The 10,284-nt window shown below is 42.9% G+C and overlaps 1 pseudogene; it reads left to right on the plus strand.

Moving 5' to 3' along the window:
• Positions 1–1,827: 1,827 nt before the first annotated feature.
• Positions 1,828–8,721, plus strand: LOC123155716 (putative disease resistance protein RGA3; annotated as a pseudogene).
• Positions 8,722–10,284: the final 1,563 nt, after the last annotated feature.

The raw sequence follows: 10,284 nt of genomic DNA on the forward strand, positions 1-10,284 counted from the left end.
CGATGACTCACAGACGACGATGACCAAACATGCAAACTAGCATGCACTTGACTCCTCTACTTCCCCGGAACACGATCTTCATGAGCTCCTGCACCACATCTCGGCAACACCGCCTCCGTCAATGATCATCCTCCACCACCTTGCCGACGACATCATGTAGCCTAACTCCTTGTCGCTCCACTGAACGACGATCGCTTGATCCTCCTCGTCGCTGCACCACCCAGCAACTTCATGGTCCGCTCTTCCTCATCACTGCACCACCAAACAACTAATTGCCAGCCCCGAGGCGCTGGCATGTCGCCACCCCGGCTCAAGCGCGGCATCAAATCGACCTTGCCCTAATACCAGTTGTTAGAATTCCGCCCTCAGGATCGATCACATCAAATCACGACAGATATGCACACAATTTTTTTGCCAAAGGCACGTGTCATGCCTCTCTCTTCACTTTATTTCTTTTTCTGTTTTCTCAACTCACGGTTACAAAAACTCACACAGCTACATGTACTTATATCTCCCAGCAGCCGCCGAACCAAAAAATCCTAAACCTATTCATACAAGACAACCAATACTACTAGGACTAGGACACGTTTAAACCTTCAACTAGTACTGCCCAAGCTGGACACTACGAATCACAGGTTGACTCGAACCAGGACACTTAATCTAATCACCGGCCACCTTGATCTCCGGTGTCCTAACAAGACACGACCAGCCAAGACGTACACAGATTACACGCGCAAGCATCACTCGTACATGTGCACACACTAATACACCATTAGAACTGTACTACAAATTTAAGATTATGGCTCACAATCTCTTCCTAATCTTGACGCTTGTCTTCGGTGCTCCTTCTGATCTTTCCACATTGCCGATTCACCAATTGTTGACTCATCCGTCTCGCACCACGTCAAGTTAAATTGATAGGCTTCATTGATCGCAAAAGGGCAATGACGGCGGCACGCCTTCGTCTCGCTTCAGTGCTTGTAGTCGTCGTTAGATTGTCTATAAATCTGGATGTAATTTTTATTATATCTGGTGTTCATTGTACTGCCATGATTGAAGATGAATAGATCGAAAATTTTCTCGAAAAAGAAAAAAGAAAAACTCGCCTAAGCTTGTTCCAGTTCCTAACCATGGCACACCAACCCATGCCTCCACTTCCCGCCCAACCAAAGTCTCCTCGCTGTGGACCTTGTGTTAGATTTTTATTCTACTTCCTCTGTTCATTTTTATAAGACCTTGAAGACATTTCAGACAATGTACAAAACAGCCCAATTTGAGTTGTCTTAAATGACTTATAAAAGTGAACGAATGGAGTAGTTCATTTGTGTATCAGCAGCAGCAGTATTTGTTTTTTGAATGAAGGGGGTCGATTGAATAGTAGTCATTTGTTGTATGGAAATCAAATCCATTTAATATAGAAGTAAATATAAACCAATAACAATTCTTGGGCTACTGGAAACAAACTTTTGGTATGCTAGAGGCAAATTCCGAGAAACATTTTTCTCTCTCGGTTGGGCTCTAATTACTTTTAGAGAACAAATTCAGTTACACTAGCCATGAGGAGTACACGTAAGAACCAGTTGTAATCTGTGACTCAAGGACAGTTCCTTGTGATGTGAACTTGACTGGCAACAGGTACACCATTTAAAGATGCGTATAATGTTTGTTTTGATAAGCAGAACATAATAGAAGACTCAGGACGCAGATGAACAGGAATCGTCCCACGCTATAAATTGATCATCCATCCATCTATCAACTACCCACAAACATATAGCTCTGACACACAAAAAACGCCACACCCCTGTCCAAAAGACTCACCTCACAAAAGCCCCCCAAAAGTTGATCCTGCCGGCGCCAAGGACGATGGAGGCGGCGATTGGCGCGGCACGTGGGCTCGTCGGCACGGTAGTGAATCTGCTGTCTAACGACCTTGTGCAGGCGTATGTCACCAGTGCAGAGCTCGGCCTCAACTCCGAGAAGACCAAAGATGATCTGATGCGCACACAAGTGGTGCTGCGGGAGGCCCAGCGTAGAGGCGTGATCAACAACCCCAGTTTGGAGGAGCTGCTGCACAAGCTCCACACCAAGGTCGGCAAGGCGGAGGACGCGCTGGACGAGCTCCAGTACTTCATCATCCAGGACCAGCTCGACGGCACTCAGTACGCTGTGCCGGATCTGGGCAATACCCTCTGGGGTCATGCTCGCCACATCCGTCATGCCATTCACCATGCCATCGGTAACTTCATCCTTCCATGCTTTTCTTGTTGGCTGCTGCAAGATGATGATCATGGTGCTGCTGCTATAAATCATCCTCACAATACCTCCAACCCAGCTAGTGGTAATGATGGTTCAGTTACTAAGTTGTCATTCGACAGAGTGGCCATGTCCAAGAAAATCAAACAAGCCATAGAGGAAATGCACTCCCTGTGTGACCAATTCTTGGAGTTGCTAAAAATAATCCCAGACCATAGTAACAGTACTACAACTGTCAACCTAAAACGACCTCTCACAGGATCAATCACTGCACAAGATAAATTGTGGACGAGGCTCCTCTGACGTACTGCAGGGTGCAGTTGGGCCACTGACAGGTGGGCCCGAAAGCAAGTTGGCCCACCTGTCAGTGACCCAACTGCACCCTGCAGTACGTCAGGGGAGCCGAGTCCATAAATTGTATGGGAGGGAAGACCTGTTTGAGCAAACCATAAAAGATCTCATCACCAATTGCACAGATAGCAATAAAACTCTTTCAGTTATGCCTATAATTGGTCCAGGGGGTATTGGAAAAACAACCTTCACCCAACACCTGTACAAAGATAAAAGGACACGTGAACACTACCCTGCCAGGGCTTGGATATGTGTCTCAACTGATTTTGATGTGCTTAAGCTCAGTCAGCAGATTCTTAGCCAAATTGAAGAAAACAATGATGCATATCAAACATCAAGTTTAAACCAGCTCCAGAATTCCATTGAAAAGGGGCTCAAGTCTAAAAGGTTTTTGATTGTCTTTGATGATATATGGGAATGCACTACTCAGGATTGGGAAACCCTGCTAGCTCCTATGGGAAAGGGCGAAACCACAGGTAACATGGTTCTCGTCACAACTCGGTTCCCATCTAAAGTTGATGATGTGAAAACAACCGACCCGATTCTGCTGAAAGGCCTTGAGCTGGATGATTTTTTAACATTCTTCGAAGCATTAATATTTGAAGGACAAATACCCCACAATTTGAAAGAACTTGCAAAGGATATTGCCAAGAAATTGAAGGGTTCACCTCTAGCAGCCAAAACAGTTGGTCGGCTATTGAAGAATGACCTATCTAAGAAACATTGGATGGCAGTTCTCAAAGATAATAGATGGCAAAAACAAAAAAATAATGATGATATTATGCCATCTCTAAAGATTAGCTATGATTACCTTCCTTTCCAACTGAAAAAATGTTTTTCGTGTTTTTCCCTATTCCCGGAAGACCATAGGTTTAGCAATCTAGAGATTACATGTTTTTGGAGTGCATTAGGGATCATTGAAAAAGATGAGAATTACATGGAAGAACTTTTGAAAAATGGTTTTCTCGTGAAGGAGAATGATCGTTGGTCAAATCAACAGTACTATGTGCTGCATGATTTATTGCACGAACTAGCTCGGAGTGTCTCGTCACAAGAATGCCTAAATATATATAGCAATGGAAGTTTTAGGGCTGATGATGTCCCAAAATCCATTCGTCATTTGTCCATCACCATGAAAGACAAATACGTTGAGACTTTTAGGACAGAAATGACTAAATTAAAGAGCAAGGTAGACATCCCAAATTTGCGTGCTCTAATGATTTTTAGAAAATATGAGGAACAAATTGATGAGATTATAGAAGACACTTTCAAGGAAATAGAGGCCCTTCGTGTTCTTTTTATCGAAGTCATGTCCCCAGAATCTTTACCACATTACTTTCCAAAACTTATCCACCTACGATATCTAAAAATTAGTCCAATGGAATTTGGTTCAGAAGTGACTTTTCCTAGCACACTGTCAAGATTTTATCACTTGCAATTATTGGACCTAAGTGATTGGTATGATCAAAGTGTTAAATTGCCCAATGACATTAACCGCCTTACCAATTTATGCCATTTTATTGCCGAAAGAGAAGTCCATTCCAATGTTCCTGAGGTAGGAAAGATGAAGTATTTAAAGGAGCTTAAAGAATTCCATGTCAAGAAAGAGAGTGTTGGATTTGAATTGAGTGAATTGGGGGATTTAACAGAGCTTGGAGGAGAACTCAGTATATATAATATTGGAAATGTGGCAACCAAGGAAGAGGCCATGAAAGCCAAGCCTGTGTCAAAAGGTGATTTGGAAATGTTGAGGTTGGTTTGGGGAGGATTGGATGCATCGGAACCATCTGATGGTGCATCGGAATCATCTCATGGTGCATCGGAATCATCTGATGCCCTTGATGATCCAACGGTATCATCTGATGCCCTTGATGGTACACCAGAATTATCTGATGTTCTTGATGGTCTTGAGCCACACCCTAATCTTCAATCACTTGGCATTGAAAACCATGGTGGTTCAGTCGGTCCACATTGGTTGTGTGGTCACATGAGCATAAAGATGCTTGTGTCTCTCCACCTAGAGGGTGTGTCTTGGGCCATTCTTCCACCTTTTGGGCAGTTATTGCATCTCAGATCAAACCAGGGGTTGTTGGGGTCACGGCTAAAAGTTTTACGCAGTTGAAGGAGATTGTTCTTGATTCTTTGTCGGAATTTACCCAGTGGGATGAGGCGCCTAATGCCCATTCATTTTCAATGCTTGAAAAAATTGTTTGCAAAGAATTCCCCAATCTCTATGCATTGCCATTCCTGCAGGATTGCTCTATGGGCTCTTATAACCATCTGTGGAAACTTGAAATTACTGGTTGCCCAAAGTTGCCTATGCCCCTCATGCCTCACACTTCCACACTAACTGACGTTACTGTGGATACTAGGCGTACTGGGAGAATGGTGTACGTGAACCATAATTTGTATTTGACAAGGTATAACAGGGCATTAGCCTGGCATAATATGGCCGACAAAGTAGAGAGCATCACATTTAAAGCTGGATCAACAGTCCCATGGATAATCCTACAAAGTTTAACCTCCTTCAAGAAACTTGTAATTGAAGGAGACTCAAGCAAGCAATCGTTGGCTTCGCTCTCATACCTCACGTCTCTCACCAATTTAAGAATACAAGATTGTAAGAATTTCAAAGTGGGTGGGTTCAATCTTCTCATGGCTTCCAACCTCAAGGATTTGGCGGTCCACAACATAATTGAATATTACCCTCGCTTTGTAGCCGCGGATCTTCTCTCGGAATTGGCGGTGGAAATAACAAGGAGTAAAAAGTTATTACCACCTACAGCTGGCGCTTTACTCCAGTTGGTAAGACTTAATGTGGATAGCATCTCGGCTGTGCTTGTTGCTCCAGTTTGTCGCCTACTCGCTGCTACCCTCAAGGAGTTAGTGATCACGTGTGATCGAGAGGTGGAGAACCTCACCAAAGATGAAGAGAAAGCGCTTCAGCTCCTCACCTCACTCCAAGAACTAAGTTTTTGGAGGTGCCATCGTCTGCGGTCCTTCCCTCAAGGGTTACACGGCCTTCCTTCTCTCAGGAAACTACAAGCCATCACTTGTCGACGAATCAGATCGCTGCCCAAGAAGGGAATCCCCACTTCTCTGCGGGAGCTATCAATAAATGATTGCAGTCGCAAGCTACACAATCAAGCCAAGAAACTAAATCAAAGAAATTTGTCTGTAAGCGCCTAGCCCAAGGTAACACGCTGGCTGTTCTTATCATTTCCATTCTTCTCTGTTTATTACTACATATATAGTACTAAATTGTGAATTCTGACAGGCTTGCTAGCACAGCTATGTACTATGTCAGGCTTTCAAATTTCGAGCTCTGCGCAATGTGTACATATATTGTGAATCCTTTCAGCCTAGGTGGCTACTCTTCCAGAGATGGCCATATATCCGCAGCTGGATGAGTTATGTCCTATGCATGCATGTGCAACAAGTTAGGTTTTTACAATACATCGCAGAAGTAAAATTAATGATCAGGCTAGGAAATTAGGAGGAACATAAGACCCAGATTTACGAGTACAAATTCAAGGTAACACTTGCTGCCGCCAAAGATTCACATCATTTTTTATTTTCATGTAAATAATTTGCAAATGAAATATGCGTTGTGGTTGCTCTTGTATGCAGAGTATCCAGAGGTTAGGATGAAGATGACCATGGTCATTGATTACGGTTCTAAACCTAACTGACAATTTTTATATGTTAAATTTTGAAGAGCAAGGCGACACCCGATCAACTACTGTGGAGGTGAATGCCTATTTTCTTTTTTCTGTTTAGTCTTGAATATAATCTTATCGAGTGAAATTCTACAGGCTGCAGTGACTGAATACTGCTAGGACCATGCAACACCGGGTCCAACCACCTATTTTAGTTCAACAGTTTTATTTCACTTGTAAGCAAGAGGATATTCAGGTAGCTCAACTGCTGCTTATGTAGTTCTATTTTATGTTCATCTCATAACCCTTTTGTCACTTACTCTGCTTCTCATAAGCAGTCGGCGTTATTCGACATAAAGCTTCTTTTAGAAGAACAACAATGTGAACCTTGCAACGGCATCCTGTTCCTTGAGCAGGCTGCTTGTTAAGTGGTAAGCAGTGACAGTCGGCATCAAGCAACGGTGCATACGTCCTCAGACAGTAATTTTTCATACTTTTGCAGCATGCGAAATTGATCGACGTACCTAATTATGATGATAAATCCTGAATTACTTGAATCCTTTGTCAGAAGGCTCTTGTAAAACAATAACTTGTAACTTGTGAGTGTCACACCCGAAGGTACATTTCACTTACTTTCTTGAATTGATATTTGCATTCCACGCTAAAATTGTGGTTTGTTACCGATTTTTCTTTTCTTTTAGGACTGCAAGTACATACTTTCTGAACCATGGGTAGAGGATGTGCTCCATTGGTAGACAGCGATATGAATCCATCAGCTTTCCTTTATTTCACCACAAATAGCAGCTAACTTTTGATAGCCATCTGCCACTTTTAGGCGCCTCTTTTTGGCTTGCAGTCTACTATGAAAGGCTGAAGAGATAAAAAAAAACAGAAGAGAATGCCATTGCAGTCGACAGGAGTTAGACATTCACCATGAGGTGATGATGCTTTCCTGTTGTTGTAAGCATCAATTATATCATGCAGTAAGCATTGCCTCTATGTTCGAGTTGGTATACAGATTTCAAAGTTTAAATGCTCAGAGAATAAAATCTTATGAGATACATACAGGAATTTTTGTATAGTAATACTCCCTCTGATCCAAATAATTGTCGGGGTTTGAACTAAAACCCTGAAAATTATAATGGACCGAGGGGAGTATAATGTAAACGTTTTGTTTTCTCCTAACATGCAGTATGACGATTACCCTAACCCTGACGTTATCGGAACACTGCAGGACATAGATCACACATAGATGCCTTGTGTATTGTTTCCGTGGCATGATTGACAAGTTGTGAACACCTTCCCTAGCCTTATTGTTGATTGGAATGTTTGTGTTTCATGATCAAGATTAACAGCTTGCGTGGAAGGGCAGTTTCTCTTCTGGTATGTTTATCTATCTAAGCAGTTTTAGATTACAACTGTGCTTGTTGTTGTATATGGTGTAGGTAACACACCTTTTCTTCATTCTTGTTACTTCCTTAGACTGTTCTGAATATCTGAATGCTAAAACAAGTACGTTTTATGCGATAATGGAACAGGTTTACTATTTGTTTCTTACGGTTCAATTCCATTGTACCACAAGTCCAACAACCACCAACTACATCTTGCCTTGGGAGTTTCAGTTCCAGCTTAATTAGCAGGTTCGCCAGTTCACCGGCGACTCAAAAAGTCAAAAGTAACGACTTGATCATTTTCATTTGATTTTTTTAAAGAAGATAATTTTCATTCGAGTTTTCTCATACCTTGGTCATTTCCTGACCTTCCATTCATTAGTTGGACTCGAAGCTTGGCTGTTCTATCCAAGCAACGGTGATGTCCTGATGGAGGGTTGAGTGGTTCTGCGTAATCCACCATTTGAAAGGTACGTCTAGTTACTTCCAGTGGTGATCCACGCGTTTAAACAGAGTCACATTACAGGTTTTCGGTGCTGATTCATTTGGGCGCCAACCATGTCCTCTTTTTTTGTCCGTCGCCTCACAAACTTTTCCCCTTCTATCTGCGCTGGTCATACTTACCACATTGCCCTGTGGTCTTCTACAGAATACAGGCGACCACCTACTCCCCTGTCCACGCCGCCATCTTTTTCCTCAACTTGTGCTATGCCGTGCGCTCGCTGTCGGCTGTCGCTGGCGGCCAGCTCCACACCCGCTCCATGCATCTTCCTCCTACTTGTTAGTTAGAGTACATGATCGCTAGGCACATCCTCCAAACTCTGTAGCGTGCTAACACAAGGTACCAACTTGGTAGGCTAGTCGTTTAGTTAATCCTGCTGCTCATTGTTGCACTAAGGAAGCTTTAGCTATAGAGGATGTTTGAACATACTCTGATGTAATCCCTGGCTTTCTGAGTTGCTCTTTGCACTCGGACATGCTACTGCTGAATGAATGAAATATGGAGAGCAAAGTTATAAAAAAGAAATGCCATGGTATATCCAGTGATTTCTTAAACAAGTTTCATCCTGTACATGTACATAAACGCACCTTTGATTATCGATACGAAATGTGTTGGATCTCTGCTCTCTTTAATTACACTCCCACGATCATCATGCAGGATCGATCCACGGTACAGCATGGCCAGAAATAGGTAGGAACTCATACAAGACATGATGACAGTGACGACGGCGTTGGAACTTCCTACTGTCAACTTACTTAGAAGGCTGAAATTTATTGATGCAGTTCAGTTCTAGCAAGGAATAACCTGAGAGAAAGCTTCAGTGCTACACTGTTTCTTCAGACTGGACAGCTGACTGTGACATCCTAGCTAGCCTGTTCAGAACTTCAGATATATATAAATAATAATATTAAGCTGCAGCACGCTTGTATAAACTGTCCATTCTTGGATTGTGCACGAGGATATATAATTCCGAGCATGCAGTGAGTGTCCAAAACAGTGTGAAAATAGGAGAAGATCTCAAGCAAAGGAATGACATTTTTTGATAAGGTGTGGATTTTATTGGATTAAAATGAAGCATCAAGAGGATACAAACTCAGTGAGCACACACCAGGCCTCCATATAGCTAGGATGCACACAACCAACGTCAAGACACACAAAATATGTCAGCAAATAACAAAGTCAGAAACGACCAAAGCTATGTGTAGGCGAGTAAAAAAAACTAGGAACGATCATATCCACGGTCACAAACTACAGAAATGACCATATCCGCACCAATAATCTAATCACATCACATGAGCCACGATATTCTTCAACAACGAAAGGGAACGACACCCAAGTGTCGCCTCGTCGGATCCAACCACCATGGCCAGAATCTAGGTTTTCACCTTGAAGAACTAGTCCGAGCATATCCGAGCATACCTTGAAGAATCTAGGTTTGAGACTACGGGAATTTTGTTGGACCTTTTGCTTATTAATAATATGATCGTATGCATCTTTATGATGCAGAGGCCGGGGCAAGCCCCTTTTTCAAAAAAAAAAAAGATTCATCATTTTCATTGACAACCCCGCCAGATTCAGCTTCAACTTCTGCCACTGTAACATGAAGAAAACAACATGATAAAGGTAGCTGCATAGCCAGCTTGGACAAAACGAAACAGATAAACGGAGTTTCACATCGCACACCTACCCAAAGTAAGATGAACCTGCCTTCATCTGACTCGACCTCTGGTGGGACCGACAGCACGTTCTTCTTCACCGACCTCTGGGACAAGGGTGATTCCACAGCCTTCATCGATGGCCCACCCGGCGACACCGGTGGGTACTATGTCTGGAGGATTGGCTTCCCCCCTTCGATGTAGTAACTGCCACCATGTCTCGGCGGATGGTTCTTCTCCAACAGATGAGCATGCTCTGGCGAAGGCAATGCGCCGCCAGGCCTCGAGGAATTTGGACTCCATGCCAGGTACCTCTTCCATTAAATCATTTCTTTCTTTTCCAGATACTCGCATTTATAACAGCTTAAATAACGTGGGGGTCTCTATGGGAAAGAATGATAATGATATTAATCCGTCGGTGGGGGTACTTAAACATATGGAGATTGACCGTTTAAAGGTTTCTCCAAAGTGTA

The sequence above is a fragment of the Triticum aestivum genome, chromosome 7B, assembly GCF_018294505.1.
Source record: "Triticum aestivum cultivar Chinese Spring chromosome 7B, IWGSC CS RefSeq v2.1, whole genome shotgun sequence".
Classification (NCBI taxonomy): Eukaryota; Viridiplantae; Streptophyta; class Magnoliopsida; order Poales; family Poaceae; genus Triticum; species Triticum aestivum.